We start from the raw sequence: 18,899 nt of genomic DNA, 5'->3' as shown, positions 1-18,899 counted from the left end.
ACCCTAGTTCCAACTTTCGGTAGTTGATCCTTGTGATAAATGGCCCTATCCTGATCTTCACTATCACTTGCTCTGCTCTCAGTTAGCCTGTTATCTGTCACAATCTGTTCTTCATACAGGCCTGGCTTATATGTGTGAGAAGTGCATGATGTATCTTCATTTTTCATCATCTGTTCAGGTTCTGGCAATGTGTAATCAGTGCCAGTAAGCCATATGGAATGTACTTTAACAGTTTGGTTACCATTTTGCAAGATTATCATTTTGTAATCAATGCCTATAACTTTTCCTGGGCCTCTCCATTCCTTCTGCCCTTCTCTTTTATAATATGCCATGTCTCTGGGTGTCAGGAAGATATAATAGTTCTCATAATGCTATTGGAATTTATTATCAAGTAGAGTGATAGTGGGGCCTGTGTCTATGGGTCTATGTCTGTGTGTGGGTGTGTGTGAGACTTAATTGAATTAAAGGCAGCTGGTCTGAAGTCTTTGATGCATTAGAAGATAAGCTAGGTTTAAAACGTTAAGTAAGTAAATTTAGGGATAAAGGGAACATTTGTATTTTTAAATAAACCAGACTAGATTGATTTCAAAGGAGGGGTGAAATGTGTCACCTAGCCAGGCGAAGTTCAGAAACAGTGTGTTTATTTTTCCCAAAGATTATTGCTAAAATGGGTACTATGAGAGATTTTTATTATCAGAGAGGTAAAGCCCAAAGACATAGTGAAACAATGGGAATTTGCATTCAAAGGGGAAAATATGTATAAAGGAGCAGAGGTTGTGTGCAAGGGAAGACATTCTAAGATCTAACAAGTGTGAAATGCCTTCAGCAACTAAGCCTCAAGCTGCTGTCTACAAAGAACTGAAGTTAAGGAAACTCACTTTGAACTGGATTGTTCAAGGTATCGTGTTTCTTTGCCTGGGCCTTTTAAAATCTGTGTCTTACTGTTGCCTTAACGAAGGTGTAACTGGGAGTTAGATTAATTAGGGGATTTAGAATTTATCAAAGTAGCAATTTGTAGATCTATGTGTGTATTCAAAATCATTTCTTCTATTAATAAAGGTTCAATTTAGTTTTGTAAGAAACCTATAAGACTTGGTGGTCTTATTACTACTGAATTCAAGGCACAGACCTCGAAATTTATACAAGTTGCAAAACAGTTGTGGCAGTTGTTTGAAGTTTCCCTTGGGATTTGAGTAGTTCAGCATTTACCATCAGCTGTGCCATAACACTGGGCTTAAAATTAATTTCTGATGGCCTGATTCGATACCTCAAAGCTCTCCTGATTTTTTCTGAAACCTCCACCTTGGAGGTTTCCTTGGGCTCTCCTCCCTGCATGCATAAAATTCAAATCTCCTGCAAAAATTGAACTAATGGTTGTCCATGCCAAAGCTGCAGGATGGTCCCACGTGAAGGTATCTTTGGATTCCTGCCATAAACTAATTGATAGGTCTGTGGCCTCCAACCATCTGAAGTGTGTTTTTTTGCATGTACTGCCCATGCTACAATAGTTATCACTTTACAATTTGGTTGATCAGCTAAAATTTTTCGGAGCATTTCATCAATCATGGCTTGATTTCTCCCACAATTCCCATTGTTAAAAGGACTTTCTGCTGCTTTGTGGATTGCTACAATATTCAAATTTTCATATACACTCCTGAATTCACCATTGGTAAATTCTCCTCCATTGTCTGTTAAGAATTTAACGGGTGCTCCCAGCCCCATTCCTATCCATCTTTCCATTAATTAATCAATAAGTTTTTTTTGTCCTTACTAAAAATTACTGTTGACAGACAAATTCTAGTTGCTACGTCTACAAAATGTAGAAGAAAAATGTTTTTCTTTGTCCCATTCTTTGAGGTCTATTGCTACAGTTTCATTAAAGTCTCTTGCCAATGGAAGACTTACGACTGGTCGTGATGGTGTTCTCCTGTGCTTTTTAAATATATTACATTTCTCATTAATATCCTTGACAAGTCTAATGTATTCCTCATCCAGTAGCCCTGCATCCTATAACAGGTTCTTCAATCTATGGCCAGAAGGATGTACAAATTGTCGATGTAGTTTGGTAATAATTTGCTGCCTCTCCTTTAGACCCATATACCCAGTTGCCATTAATGCATACGAATTAGGAGCAGTAAGCCATATGGCCCCTTGAGCCTGCTCCGCCATTCAATAAGATCATGGCTGATCTGACTGCAACCTCAACTCATATGTAAATTCTCATATTCCCACCTACCCCTGATAATCTTTCACCCACTTTTTTTTAGCAAGAATCTTTCTAGCTTTGCCTTAAAAATGTTCAAAGACTCTGCTTCATCCGCCTTTTGAGGAAGAGTTCCTAAGACTCACTACCCTCTTGAGAGAAAAAAATTCTTCTCATCTTCATCCTAAGCGGGCAACCCCTTATTTTTACATTGTGACTCCTAGTTCTAGATTCTCATACATCCACATCCACCCTGTCAAGACCCTTCAGGATCTTATGTGTTTCAATCAAGTTGCCTCTTACGTCACTGAACTCCAGTGGATAGCTTGCCCAACCTTTTCTCATAAAACAACCGGCCCATTCTAGGTATTAGTCTAGTAAACCTTCTCTGAACTTCTTCCAACATGTTTACATACTTCCTTAAATAAGGAGAACAATACTGTACACAGCGCTCTGGATGCGGTCTCACCAATGCCCTGTATAACTGAAGCATAACCTCTCTACTTTTGTATTAAATTCTTCTTGCAATAAATGATAGCATTCTATTAACTTTCCTAATTACTTGCTGTACCTGCATAGGAACTTTTACAATTCAGGAACTAGGACACCCAGATTCCTCTGCATCTTGGTACCCTGCAATCTCTCACCATTTAGATAATACCCTTGTTTTTTATTTTTCCTGTCAAAATGGATGATGTCACATTTGCCCACATTATGTTCCATTTCCAGATCCTTGCCCATTCATCTAACCTATCCATATTTCTTTGTAGCCTCCGTATGTCCTCTTCACAGCTTACTTTTCTACTTGCCTTTGTATTATCTGCAAATTTAACAACCATACCTTCTGGCCCTACATCCAAATCATTTATATGAATTGTAAAAATTTGAGGCCCCAACACTGATCCCTGTGGCACCCCACTCATACATCTTGCCAACCTGAAAATGACACATTTATGGCTACCCTCTGTTTCCTGTTAGCTAGCCAGTCTTCAATCTATGCCAATAGATTACTCCCAACACCATGAACTTTTATTTTCTGCAATAGTCTTTGATGTAGCACCTTATCAAATGCCTTCTTGAAATCCAAGTACAACACATTCACTAGTACCCCTTATCCACAGCACATGTTACTCCCTCAAAGAACTCCATGTTGACTCTACCTGATTATCTTGAATTTATCTAAATGCCCTGCTACAATGTCCTTATTAATAGCTTCTAACATTTTCCCTATGACAGATGTTAAGCTAATGGGCCCATAGATTCTTTTCTGTCTCCTTCCCTTTTTGAATAAAGGAGTTACATTCACTTTTTTCCAATCTAATGAAATCTTCCCCGAATCTAGTGAATTTTGGAAAATTAAAACCAATGTATCAAATAGCTCAACGTAAACTGGAGGAACAGCACCTCATTTTCCAACTAGGCACTTTACAGCGTTCCGGACTGAATATTGAGTTCAACAATTTTAGATCATGAACCCTCTCCTCCATCCCCACCCCCTTTTCGACCCCCCCCTTTTTTCCAATAATTTATATAGATTTTTCTTTTCCTACCTATTTCCATTATTTTTAAATGTATTTCCAACCATTGTTTTATCTCTACCTTTTAGCCTATTTCGATCCCTTCCCTTCACCCCATCCCACCCCCACTAGGGCTATCTGTACCTTGCTTATCCTGCTTTCTACCCTTAAATTAGCAAATTCTTTAGATAATATCACTACCTTCAATACCTTTTTGTCTTTTTGTCTATGACATCTTTTGGCGATCTCCACCTATCACTGGCCCTCTATCCAGCTCTACCACCAAAACACCCCCCCCCCCCCACCCCGCCCCACCACACCCCACCCCCATCAAACCAGCTTATATTTCACCTCTTTTCCATTTTTACTTAGTTCTGTTGAAGAGTCATACGGACTCAAAACATTAACTGTGTTCCTGTCCGCAGATGCTGCCAGACCTGCTGAGTTTTTCCAGGTATTTTTATTTTTGTTTTGTTATCAAATAGCTTGCTAGCCACTTTTTTAAGACCTCAGGATGAAGTCCATCAGGACTTCTCAGCCCGCAGTTCCAACAATTTCCTAAGAACCACTTCCCTGGTGATTGTGATTTTCTTGAGTTCCTCCATCCCTCCCAATTCCTGAAGGAAATACTGGTTCAGTTCATCTGCCATCTCCATATTTTCCATTATTAATTCCCCAGATCCACTTTCTATAGGACCAACACTCACTTTGTTAACTCTTTTAGTTTTTAAATACCTATAGAAGCTCTTGCTATCTGCCTTTATATTTCTAGCTAGCTTTCTCTTATGCTCTAATTTTTCCCTCCTTATTAATCTTCTAGTCATTCTTTATTGTTGTTTATATTCTGTCCAATCTTCTGATCTGCCATCCATCTTTACACAATTATATGTTTTTTCTTCAAGTTTGACACTAACCATGGATGGTGATCCTCCCCTTGGAATTTTTCTTTCTCATTGGAATGTTTCTACCCTGTGTATTCTAAAATGTCCCCTTAAACCTTTGTCACTGCATCATTATTGACCTATCCCTGAATGTAAATTAAAAACAAAAAAACAGCGGATGCTGGAAATCCAAAACAAAAACAGGATTACCTAGAAAAACTCAGCAGGTCTGGCAGCATTGGCGGAGAAGAAAAGAGTTGACATTTCGAGTCGTCATGACCCTTCGACAGAACTTGAGTTCGAGTCCAAGAAAGAGTTGAAATATAAGCTGGTTTAAGGTGTGTGGGGGGTGGGGGGGGGGGGGGGGGAGGTGGGGGAGAGAGAGAGAGAAGTGGAGGGGGTTGGTGTGGTTGTAGGGACAAACAAGCAGTGACAGAAGCAGATCATCAAAAGATGTCACCAACAACAGAACAAAAGAACACATAGGTGTTAAAGTTGGTGATATTATCTAAACGAATGTGCTAATTAAGAATGGATGGTAGGGCACTCAAGGTATAGCTCTAGTGGGGGTGGGGAGAGCATAAAAGATTTAAAAATATTTAAAAATAATGGAAATAGGTGGGAAAAGAATCTATATAATTTATTGGAAAAAAACAAAAGGAAGGGGGAAACAGAAAGGGGGTGGGGATGGAGGAGGGAGCTCAAGACCTAAAGTTGTTGAATTCAATATTCAGTCCGGAAAGCTGTAAAGTGCCTAGTCGGAAGATGAGGTGTTGTTCCTCCAGTTTGCGTTGGGCTTCACTGGAACAATGCAGCAAGACAAGGAAAGACATGTGGGCAAGAGAGCAGGGTGGAGTGTTAAAATGGCAAGCGCATGGGAGGTTTGGGTCATTCTTGCGGACAGACCGCAGGTGTTCTGCAAAGCGGTCGCCCAGTTTACGTTTGGTCTCTCCAATGTAGAGGAGACCACATTGGGAGCAACGAATGCAGTAGACTAAGTTGGGGGAAATGCAAGTGAAATGTTGCTTCACTTGAAAGGAGTGTTTGGGCCCTTGGACGGTGAGGAGAGAGGAAGTGAAGGGGCGGGTGTTGCATCTTTTGCGTGGGCATGGCGTGGTGCCATAGGAGGGGGTTGAGGAGTAGGGGGTGATGGAGGAGTGGACCAGGGTGTCCCGGAGGGAGCGATCCCTATGGAATGCCGATAGGGGGGGTGAAGGGAAGATGTGTTTGGTGGTGGCAACATGCTGGAGTTGGCGGAAATGGCTGGTGGGGTGATAAGTGAGGACAAGGGGGACCCTATCATGTTTCTGGGAGGGAGGAGAAGGCATGAGGGCGGATGCGTGGGAGATGGGCTGGACACGGTTGAGGGCCCTGTCAACGACCGTGGGTGGAAAACCTCGGTTAAGGAAGCAGGAGGACATGTCAGAGGAACTGTTTTTGAAGGTAGCATCATCGGAACAGATGCGACAGAGGCGAAGGAACTGAGAGAATGGGATGGAGTCCTTATAGGAAGCAGGGTGTAAGAAGCTGTAGTCGAGGTAGCTGTGGGAGTCGGTGGGTTTGTAATGGGTATTGGTGGACGGTCTATCACCAGAGATTGAGACAGAGAGGTCAAGGAAGGGAAGGGAAGTGTCAGAGATGGACCACGTGAAAATGATGGAGGGGTGGAGATTGGAAGCAAAATTATTAAATTTTTCCAAGTCCCGACGAGAGCATGAAGCAGCACCAAAGTAATCATCGATGTACCGGAGAAAGAGTTGTGGAAGGGAGCCGGAGTAGGACTGGAACAAGGAATGTTCCACATACCCCATAAAGAGACAGGCATAGCTGGGGCCCATGCGGGTACCCATAGCCACACCTTTTATTTGGAGGAAGTGAGAGGAGTTGAAGGAGAAATTGTTCAGTGTGAGAACAAGTTCAGCCAGACGGAGGAGAGTAGTGGTGGATGTGGATTGTTCGGGCCTCTGTTCGAAGAAGAAGCTAAGGGCCCTCAGACAACCCTGGTGGGGGATAGAGGTGTAGAGGGATTTGACATCAGTGGTGAAGAGGAAGCGGTTGGGGCCAGGGAACTGGAAATTGTTGATGTGACGTAAGGTGTCAGAGGAATCATGGATGTAGGTGGGAAGGGACTGGACAAGGGGAGAGAGAAGGGAGTCAAGATAATGAGAAATGAGTTCTGTGGGGCAGGAGCAAGCTGAGACGATCGGTCTACCGGGGCAGTTCTGTTTGTGGATTTTGGGTAGGAGATAGAAGCGGGCCGTCCGAGGTTGGGCGACTATCAGGTTGGAAACTGTGGGAGGAAGATCTCCAGAGGAGATGAGGTCAGTGACAGTCCTGGAAACAGTGGCTTGATGTTCAGTGGTGGGGTCATGGTCCAGGGAGAGGTAGGAGGAAGTGTCTGCGAGTTGACGCTCAGCCTCCGCGAGGTAGAGGTCAGTGCACCAGACAACAACAGCACCACCCTTGTCAGGGGGTTTGATGACAATGTCAGGATTGGACCTGAGAGAATGGAGTGCAGTAAGTTCAGAGAGAGACAGGTTAGAATGGGTGAGAGGAGCAGAGAAATTGAGACGACTAATGTCGCGCCGACAGTTCTCAATGAAAAGATCAAGAGAAGGTAAGAATCCAGAAGGAGGGGTCCTGGTGGAGGGAGAATATTGGAGGTGGGTGAAAGGATCCGTTGAATGGGGAGAGGACTCCTGCCCAAAGAAGTGAGCCCAGAGACGAAGACGGCGGAAGAAGAGTTCAGCATCATGCCGAGCCTGAAATTCATTGAGGTGAGGGCGTAATGGTATGAAACTAAGTCCTTTGCTGAGCACTGAAAGTTCAGCATCGGAGAGGGGAAGGTCAGGGGGTATAGTGAATACACGGCTGGGGCTGGGATTGGAAGATGGGGTGGGGACGGAGGGACAGGCAGAGGTGGAGGGTCCTAGATGGGTGTTGGTGTCGATGAGTTGTTGGAGCTTGCATTCCTTAGCACTTGAGAGAAAGAGAAAAAGTTTCTTGTTGAGGCGTCGGATGAGCCGAAGAATAAAATGAAACTGGGGACACGCGCAGCTTTGAAAAAGGGTACGGCGGTGCTGCTGGAGGGAGAGCTCCTCGCGGAGGCTGAGCGTCAACTCGCAGACACTTCCTCCTATCTCTCCCTGGACCATGACCCCACCACCGAACATCAAGCCATTGTTTCCAGGACTGTCACTGACCTCATCTCCTCTGGGGATCTTCCTCCCACAGTTTCCAACCTGATAGTCGCCCAACCTCAGACGGCCCGCTTCTATCTCCTACCCAAAATCCACAAACAGAACTGCCCCGGTAGACCGATCGTCTCAGCTTGCTCCTGCCCCACAGAACTCATTTCTCGTTATCTTGACTCCCTTCTCTCTCCCCTTGTTCAGTCCCTTCCCACCTACACCCATGATTCCTCTGACACCTTACATCACATCAACAATTTCCAGTTCCCTGGCCCCAACCGCTTCCTCTTCACCATGGACGTCCAATCCCTCTACACCTCCATCCCCCACCAGGATTGTCTGAGGGCCCTTAGCTTCTTCTTCGAACAGAGGCCCGAACAATCCCCATCCACCACTACTCTCCTCCGTCTGGCTGAACTTGTTCTCACACTGAACAATTTCTCCTTCAACTCCTCTCACTTCCTCCAAATAAAAGGTGTGGCTATGGGTACCCGCATGGGCTCCAGCTAGGCCTGTCTCTTTATGGGGTATGTGGAACATTCCTTGTTCCAGTCCTACTCCGGCCCCCTTCCACAACTCTTTCTCCGGTACATCGATGATTACTGCGGTGCTGCTTCATGCTCTCGTCGGGACTTGGAAAAATTTATTAATTTTGCTTCCAATCTCCACCCCTCCATCATTTTCACGTGGTCCATCTCTGACACTTCCCTTCCCTTCCTTGACCTCTCTGTCTCAATCTCTGGTAATAGACTGTCCACCAATATCCATTACAAACCCACCGACTCCCACAGCTACCTCGACTACAGCTCCTCACACCCTGCTTCCTGTAAGGATTCCATCCCATTCTCTCGGTTCCTTCGCCTCCGTCACATCTGTTCCGATGATGCTACCTTCAAAAACAGTTCCTCTGACATGTCCTCCTGCTTCCTTAACCGAGGTTTTCCACCCACGGTCGTTGACAGGACCCTCAACCGTGTCCAGCCCATCTCCCGCGCATCCGCCCTCACGCCTTCTCCTCCCTCCCAGAAACATGATAGGGTCCCCCTTGTCCTCACTTATCACCCACCAGCCTCCGCATTCAAAGCATCATCCTCCGCCATTTCCGCCAACTCCAGCATGATGCCACCACCAAACACATCTTCCCTTCACCCACCCTATCGGCATTCCATAGGGATCGCTCCCTCCGGGACACCCTGGTCCACTCCTCCATCACCCCCTACTCCTCAACCCCCTCCTATGGCACCACTCCATGCCCACGCAAAAGATGCAACACCTGCCCTTTCACTTCCTCTATCCTCACCGTCCAAGGGCCCAAGCACTCCTTTCAAGTGAAGCAGCATTTCACTTGCATTTCCCCCAACTTAGTCTACTGCATTCGTTGCTCCCAATGTGGTTTCCTCTACATTGGAGAGACCAAACGTAAACTGGGCGACTGCTTTGCAGAACACCTGCGGTCTGTCCGCAAGAATGACCCAAACCTCCCATGCGCTTGCCATTTTAACACTCCACCCTGCTCTCTTGCCCACATGGCTTGCTGCATTGTTCCAGTGAAGCCCAACGCAAACTGGAGGAACAACATCTCATTTTCCGACTAGGCACCTTACAGCCTTCCGGACTGAATATTGAATTCAACAACTTTAGTTCTTGAGCTCCCTTCTCCATCCGCACCCCCTTTCTGTTTCCCCCTTCCTTTTCTTTTTTCCAATAAATTATATAGATTTTTCTTTTCCCACCTATTTCCATTATTTTTAAATATTTTTAAATCTTTTATGCTCTCCCCACCCCCACTAGAGCTATACCTTGGGTGCCCTACCATCCATTCTTAATTAGCACATTCGTTTCGATAATATCACCAACTTTAACACCTATGTGTTCTTTTGTTCTGTTGTTGGTGACATCTTTTGATGATCTGCTTCTATCACTGCTTGTTTTTCCCTACAACCACACCAACCCCTTCCACTTCTCTCTCTCTCTCTCTCTCTCTGCGCCCCCCCCCCCCCCCCCCCCGCCCCAATCACACACCTTAAACCAGATTATATTTCAACTCTTTCTTGGACTCGAACTCAAGTTCTGTCGAAGGGTCATGAGGACTCGAAACGTCAACTCTTTTCTTCTCCGCCGATGCTGCCAGACCTGCTGAGTTTTTTCAGGTAATCCTGAATGTAAATTGTTTGTTTAAAGAGTCTCGAATTACAGTCTTCTCTCTAAAAAAACTCCAATACTAGCCCTCTGTATGGAAATAAATCTTAGTCTCCAATCTTCAATTTCAGGCAACCATCCCCTGCACCAAATGTCAGTGGAATTCTCAAGCCTGGTTGTGAAGAAGACACTGAGACTAGGATGCTTTGATGGAGACTGTTTATTGCTTGTCACAGAGCCTATTTCTCCACTCCACCACCCTCTCCCTATTGCTGCCTGACTTTTCTTTATATAAAAATCTGAGTGTAATTAATCAATACCCAAAAGCTGTTAACCTTATTACCTTAATATTAGATACTAACAATCCTGTGGCTCACCACGTCTCAATAACTGACGTTGTCTTCATCATCCTCACTGAAAGTTGTGGTGTACTTGGTAAGAATAGTTGCTGCCTTTGTGTTTCCTCCAACTTGCTGATGTCAGTCTTTACATGAGGTAGAGATGTCTTCCCCAGTAGGTCCCTTCTCAACAATAGTTTCAGGTTTAAGGACAATTATGGGAGTTCTCAGTTGGATGTAAACGTCTTTATCCCTGAAATTTGTGATCTGGATGGGTATTCTGCTGTTCCCTCCCACAGTGACTAGAGTGGCTCCAACAGCTACACCTGTTGGTAGCTCAGTTATGTCGGAAATGTGACGCTGTAACGAGGCATGAGATTGACCACTTGGGATGACTGGCATGACCCTTTAAAGGCAGTGATGGTGCAGGTGAGTAGGAGAATAGTCCTGTTCCCTGCTACCCAAATTGTTCTAAAGTCAGATATAAGCTGAAACACTTTGATGCAAGGAGCAAGGTTGAGAACTCTTGAGTTCCTCTTGTCAGTCTTGTAACCTGTTGCATATACTGGCTACCATACATGTTTTCCAGGGATGTTCGAATGTCTCTTAACACATTCGACCCTAATATTATGAGTATTCTCAACTTCCTTGCTTCCTCTGGAATACCTTTTGGGTTATGAACTACCCACAATCCAGAGTTGTGGAAGCTGTGATTGAGGACACATATGGAGAACTTCACATATCCCACGATAAGGGATGTCCAATCCTTGCGAGGCAAAGATTCGGATGAGTAAAGAGACATCTAAATGCTCACACTCTTCTGCCTCCTGCTAGGTGCTTCCTGAAAAATTGATTGGTAATGCTTGACACTTCCGCTGTTGTGTCAATTAGGCATGATGCCTCTACCTCACCAAATCTAATAACCATCATTGGGCATGTTCCTATTGCTTTCCATAAGACCGAGTCTCTTCCAGAAAAATTTCACCCAACCACCCCTCCATGCCCGCACCCTGCCTGGTTCTCGGTGGAAGGCTTAATGAGTTTAACATCTGATGAGAGAGTTCATGCAACTAATGTAGTTGTGCTCGATTGAGTTTCTGTCCCTGCTGTCTGTGGCATCAGTGGTTGCTGAGGGAAGTCTCATTTGAGGTTCCCAACACTCTTGCAATTCCAAAACTTTTTTGGAGTATCACTTGGGCATGATCGGCCTTGAAGCTTGCTTTGAAGGTAAGACATCAAAGATTGAATCTTTGAATTGCTGCCAGACCTGCTGAGTTTTTCCAGGTATTTCTGTTTCTGTTTTTATTTTATAAAGATTGAATCTACACTGGTTGTGCAGCAATCTGCTCTGCTTGCCTCTTCAGCATGATGCTTGCATCTCCATCAGCGCTGACAGTCTCTTGTTTGATGGTAGCCTCCTTCCTGGTCTTCATAATCCTGTCTTTTCCCATGATCTTGATAACATGATCATATGCATCCAAGAAAGGAAACTGTGGCTTGTCACTGATAGGTCTCAACTCCATCTGGATACTTTCGTCCCTCACTGCTTCAGCTAAATGATTTTTCAATTGCGCGACCTTTATTGGTTTGAAGGAAGGATCCAAGAGGACGATTCAGTCAAATAAATTGACAAGCTGAAGGGATATTGAGACCAAGGCCTCACGTTTGGACTGGTTATACCTGTGGAACTTCTGCTGCAGTGGTGGCATACTATTGCTGTCCCCAAATACCCTTGTTAGGCCTTTGAAGATCAGTTGGGAGCTCCTTTGGATATCAATACCTCTCTCAAGTACTTCTCTCTCTGTGGGTTTTTCTGAACAGATACCCCATTAAGAATGCTGCTTAGGCCCCAGGATGCCATGACCATCTACATGTCCTTGATCCAGTCTTCACCCTGAGGGTCATTTGACGTTGCTACCTCCAAAAATGAACATACAAACATATGGATTAGGAGCAGGAATAGGCCATCTGGCCCCTTCAGCCTGCTCCACCATCCAATAAGACCATGGCTGATCTGATTGTGGCCTCAATGCCACTTTCCTGCCTATGTCTTATATCCTTTGACTTCCGTGTTAGTCAAGAATCTATCTACTTCTGACTTAAAAATATTCAATGACCCTGCCTCTGCCACTCTTTGGGGAAGAGAATTCCACAGACTCACGATCCTCTGAGAGAAAAGATTGCTCATCTCTGTCTTAAATGGGAGACCCCTTTTTTTAAACTGTGTTCCTGTAGTAATCAGAGATGTAATATACCTTTAAGACAAGTATTGTAATGTAAGGTCACATGATCTTAATGTCCAATAGCAGAGTAGCACAGGCTACCTCTGTGTGAGATAGTCTTGAGTTAGTCACCAATGAGTATAGACAGAATTTTTATGTTGCAAGCACACAAGTATAGTTGCAGAGTTTATTTTGTTAATAAACAGCATGTGTTTATTCTAAGAATTATCTCCTGATGTTTGCTGTCTCTGTACCGACTCAGTCACCCCAAATAAAGCTTGCAACCTGGATTCTTTAACCCCAACAAACTAAAGGTACTGGATCCAACAAACCAGCGACTAGAGTAAAAGCACAAAAAATCACGGAAAAAAACAAGATATAAAGCAAGAAAAACGAAGGAAATCAGAAGAACCGAAATTGGGCCTTACCTCTCATGGAAGTTGTAATTAAAAGGAAATTTCCTTCTGAGTGTCAAAGTAATCTCTTCACAGCGTGCCACAACTTGGAAGAGTGGAGCCATTCGATCCAACCTCGGATGACTGGCCTCACTATGTTGAACGCATTGTGTCCTTCTTCCAGGTGAGTGACATTGCGGGGGAGAAGAGGCATGCGATCCTTCTGTCCATGTGTGGCAGTAAGACATATAGATTAATTCAAAATCTGTTGGTGCCCAGTGCCCCAGACTCCAAAAGTTTTGATAATTTAGTGAACCTAATAAAGAATCATTACCAGCCTAAGCCGTCGGTAACTATACAACAGCTTAAATTCACCTCAAGAATTTAGAGCTGCGGGGGAGACAGTTGCTTCTTATGTGGCAAGTCTGAAGCAATTAACTGAATATTGAGGGTTTGGTATTCCTATCAATGATATGCTTAGAGATCGTTTGGTGCGTAGTATAAACGAAAATGTGATTCAGAGGAAATTGTTGGCTGAAAGAAATCTAGATTTTTTGAAGGCGTTGGAAATTGCTTTTGCAATGGAAGATGCAGCGCGAGACTTGGAAGCCATTCGAGGAGCACAAAATGGCGCCATCCTCCATTTTAGGTAGGAAGCTTCCTCCAAAAAGAGTGCAAAAGTGCAGAGCTTTGTTCCAAAGTGGGAAGTGGGAAATTAAAAAGGAAAACTTTTCTTCAAAAGCATGGCACCATAGTAACAGAGACAGAAGAAGACAGCTCTGTAATGAAACACAATTTAAAAGGGTTGAATGTTTTTCCTGCCATCAATATGGAGACCTCATGAGAAATTGTAAAGATAGAATCAGACAGACTGTCAGACAAAGCAAAAACGCAACGAGATAAACAGCATTGAAAAGCCTGAAGTAACAGATGCTGAAATCTATTCACTATATAATTTAAAGGTAGGAAAAACAGAGCCTATCTATGTAACCACGAGAGTGAATGGAAAGCCTATCAGAATGGAGGTGGATACTGGTGCAGCTACTATGGTGATTGATGAGCATACTTTCCAATACCTGAATCATGGAGAACGTAAGCTAAATTTAGGAGAAACTGATAAAAAATTAAAGACTTACACAGGAGAAGACATACAAGTCAAAGGCATATGTAAAGTCACAGTAAACTGTGAAGGTCAAACAGTGAGATTACCCTTGATGGTAGTAGCAGGTGAGGGACCTAGTGACCTCGGATGAAGCTGGCTGAAAGAAATTAACTTGGAATGGAATGAAATCTTCCAAAAAAAACTATTGGACTTTCACAGCTACTACAAAAATGTGCCTCAGTTTTCAAGGAAGAACTTGGAAAATTTGAAGGGCTACAAGCAAAAATTTATGTAGATCTAGAAGCAACAGCAAGATTCATGAAGGCAAGACCAGTAACTTATGCAATGCAGAATAAGGTAGACACCAAACTGGACAGATTAGAAAAACTGCAAGTGATACAGCCAGTACAATTTTCAAAGTGGGCAGCTCCAATTTCACCTGTTCTCAAACCTGACCAAAGAATTAGAATATGTGGGGACTATAAATTAACAGCTAGCAAAGTTGCAAAATTGGATAGACACCCCAAACCTAAAATTGAAGATTTATACACTAAACTGGTAGGTGGAAAGGCTTACACGAAGTTAGATTTGAGTCATGCCTACCAGCAATTGGAATTAGAGCAGGCATCCCAAAGGTTTGTCACCATAAATACATGTAAAAGATTATATCAGTAAGCCCATTGACCATTTGGCGTATCTTCTACTTACGTCACATTCCAAAGAACCATGGAAAGTTTGTTACAGGGATTGCCCCATGTTGTAGCTTATTTGGATGACTTTCCCATGACTGGACTCTCAGAAAAGGAATATCTGATGAACTTGGAAGAAATTCTGAAACGTTTTTCGCAGGTTGGAGTGAGATTGAGAAAGGAAAAGTGCACATTCCAGGCAAAAGAGGTATCTTAACTAGGTCACAAGGTAGACTCACAAGGCCTACATCCACTTGAAGAAAAAGTGAGAACAATTAAAGAAGCCCCAGAACCCAAAGAATACATCTGAGTTGAAATCATTCTTGGGAATGATTAATTACTTTGGATGCTTCTTGCCTAATTTATTGACAGGATTGGCACCATTGTATGGTTTGTTCAAGGAAAACCAGAGATGGTCGTGGCAAATACCGCAAGAAGAAGCTTTCACAAAAGTGAAAAAGTTGTTATTTTCATCTACACTTCTAGTATATTTTGACCCAAAGAAAGAGTATGAAGCATCACCTTATGCAGTGGGAGTAGTGCTTTCCCATCAAGTGGATAATGAATCAGGATGACCTATAGGTTATGTGTTGAGAACACTTAGTACTGCAAAGAAAAAGTGCTCTCAAATTGTAAAAGAAGGCCTGGTGATCATTTTTGGTGTTAAAACGTTTCATCAATACGTGCAAAGTTGTCATTTTACCACCATAACAGACCATAAGCCATTATTAGGACTATTCGGTGAAGTCGAGGCTATACCCCCAGCCAGAGTACAAAGATGGGCATTGACCTTGGCAGTGTGAGTACACTTTAATTCATGGACCTGGAAGTCAAATTGCAAATGCAGATGCCCTCAGTCATTTAGCCTTCCAGGTAAAAGATGAGGATGTTCCAATTCCTCAGGAATACGTCTTGTTATTGAACTTCCTGGACTCATCACCGATATGTGCTAAACAAATTATGGGGGAGGTGATGGCATAGTGGTATTGTCAATGGACCATTAATCCGAAAACCCAGGGGTAATCCTTTGGGGACCTGGGCTCAAATCCCACCACAGCAGATGGTGGAATTTGAATTCCATAAAAATCTTGAATTTAAAAAGTCTAATGATGACCGTAAAACCATTGCCGATTGTCATAAAAACCCATCTGGTTCACTATTTCCCTTTAGGGAGGGAAATCTGCAGTCCTTACCTGGTCTGATCTACATGTGACTCCAGATCCACAGCAATGTGGTTGACTCTTAAATGTCCTCTGAACAAGGGCAATTAGGAATGGGCAATAAATGCTGGCTGAGCCCACAAAAAATTAGATGAACCGAGACCCAGTCTTATCCAAAGTGAGAAATCAAGTTCTTTATGGTTGGTCGCAAGCACAATAATCCGATGAAATGAAACTTTATTTCCAGTGAAGATACAGGATAACCAGCCAAGAAGGTATTTTATTGTGCGGAACTCGTGTGATTGTTCCTCCAAAAGGACGGAAACCATTGTTATCTGAACTGCACATCCTGGAATTTCCAAAATGAAGGCAATAGCATGTCGCAGACGAAAATGGATGGAGAAATAGAAAATAGAAGTTGTATGCAGTGTCAACAAGCACACAAATTACCTGCAACAGCCCCATTACACCCCGGGAATGGTCAGGAAGACCATAGGTATGAGTACACGTCGATTATGTGGGACCTTTTATGGGAACAATGTTTCTCCTTATCATAGATGCTCATTCGAAATGGATGGATATGTACGAAGTAAGGTCACCCACGTCTTCAGTGACAATAGACAAGCTACAACAAAGCTTCGCTATAAATGCGTTACCTGAAGTGCTAGTATCAAATAATGGAACAGTACTGAATTTAACTGATTTACATGCCTCGATAGCATTGTTCATGTGAAAACATCTCCACACCATCCTTCTTCAAATGGACTTGTCGAGAGAGCAGTTCAGACTGGTGTGAAGAAATTGTCTGGAGATTTGTTAGCGACTAACTTAGCATGATTTTTCTTCCGTTATCAAACCACCCCTCATTCGACAACAGGTGTCACATCTGCTGAACTGTTGATGAAGCGCCGTCTCTGATCGAGACTGAGCCTAATTATGCGAAACTTGTGGGAGAAGGTAGAAAGAAGGCAGGAAAAGCAGAAAAAGGGACGTGATTGTCACGGTCGGGACAGAACATTTAATGTAGGAGAGAAGGTATTTGTGAAAAACTTTAGAGAAGGACCAGCATGCTTGTTCTGTGAAATAAATGCTGTAATGGGATCTCTTTCCTACCACGTCGAAGATCAAATAATAAGAAGACACGTGGATCACATACGAAGTGGAGAAGCCAAATATCTGAAGTGATTCCACCTGTGAGACTGATTCAACATTTCCTGTTGAAAGAACTCAACCAAGTGCAAATGTATTTGAAGGGTCAACTGTACCTAAAAGAGTCAAAGAAACAAACTTACAGGTACCTGCTGTAGAACCTGATGCTCAGACGACTTCAGTATGGGAGACTTCAAAGAAAACTTCAGAAACTGTAGAGCTGAGACGTTCTACACACATAAGGAAACCCCCAGAGAGAATGATTTTGTAAATAATTGAACTGTGTAAATAACTGAATATATTGAAAAATTGTAAAATGTATTTTTCAATAAAAGGGAAAGGGTTTAGTAATCTGAGATATAATATACCTTTAAAACAAGTTTTGTAATATAAGGTTACATGAATATAATGTCCAATAGCAGAATAGCACAGGCTACCTCTATGTGAGAGAGTCTTGAGTTAGTCACTGATGAGTAAAGACAGAGCTTTATGTTGTGAGCGCACAAGTGTAGTTCCAGAGTTTAGTTTGTAAATAAACAGCATGTGTTTATTCTAACAATGACCTCCTGATGTTCTCTGTTTCTGTACCGACTCGGTCACCCTGAACAAAGTGTGCAACCCGGATCCTTTAGCCCCAACAAACAAACAGTCCCCTAATTTGAGTCTCTCCCACAAGAGGAAATATCCACTCAGCATCCACTCTGTCAAGACCTCAGGAACTTATATGTTTCAATAAGATCACTTCTCTTTCCTCTAAACTCCAAAGGATACAGGTCTAACCTGTCCAACTTTTCCACTTAAGATAAACCCCCCACCCACCCTCCCCCACCCCAGGTATCAGTCGAGTAAACATTCTTTGAACTGCTTCTAATGCAATTATGTCTTTTCTTAAATAAGGAGACCAAAACTGTACACAGTACTCCAGATGTGGTTTCACCAATGCCCTGTAGAACTGTAGCGAAACATCCCTACTTTTATATTCCATTCCCCTGCAATAACTCACAACATTCCATTTGCTTTCCTAGTTACTTGCTGTACCTGCATACTAACTTTTTGTGATTCAGGTACCAGGACACCCAGATACCTCTGTATCTCAGAGTTCTGTAATCTCTCTCCACTTAGATTACATGCTACTTTTCTGTTCTTCCTGCCAAAGTGGACAATTTCACATTTCCCCACATTATACTCCATATGCCAAATTTTTGCCCACTCACTTCACCCATCTTTCTCCCTTTGCAGACTTCTTATGTCCTCTTCGCAACTTACTTTCCTACCTATATTTGTGTCATCAGCAAATTTAGCACTATACATTTGGTCCCTTCATCTAAATCATTGATATAGATTGTAAATGGTTGAGGCCCCAGCACTGATCCCTGCGGTACTCCACTCGTTACATCCTGTCAACCAGAAAATGACCCATTTTTGCCTCCTTTCTGTTTCCTGTTAGTTAACCGTGCTAATATATTATTCCCTGCATATGAGCTCTTATTTTCTATAGTAACCTTCAATGTGGCACCTTGTCAAGTGCCTTCTAGAATCTAAGTATATCATTTTGATAGGTTTGTCTTTACACGTTGCTTGTTATTTCCTCAAAGAGTTCTAATAAATTAGTCAAATACGATTTCCTTTTCATTAAACTATGTTGATTCTGCCTGATTGCATTCAGATTGTCCAAGTGCCCCACTATAAACTCCTTAATAATAGATTCCAGCATTTTCACTTTGACAGGTGTTAAGCTAACAGGCCTGTATTTCTGTCTCCCTCCTTTCTTGATTGGAGGAGTCACATTTGCAATTTTCCATTCTGATGGGACCTTTCCAGAATCTAGGGAATTTTGGAAAATCAAGACCAATGCATCTGCTATCTCAGCATCCACTTCTATCTATCCAGCTTCCTTCTGTTTGGCAGGTAGA

Source organism: Carcharodon carcharias, chromosome 2, assembly GCF_017639515.1.
Source record: "Carcharodon carcharias isolate sCarCar2 chromosome 2, sCarCar2.pri, whole genome shotgun sequence".
NCBI classification, from domain to species: domain Eukaryota; kingdom Metazoa; phylum Chordata; class Chondrichthyes; order Lamniformes; family Lamnidae; genus Carcharodon; species Carcharodon carcharias.
The sequence above is the reverse complement of the archived record's forward strand: the minus strand, read 5'-3'. Positions refer to the sequence as shown.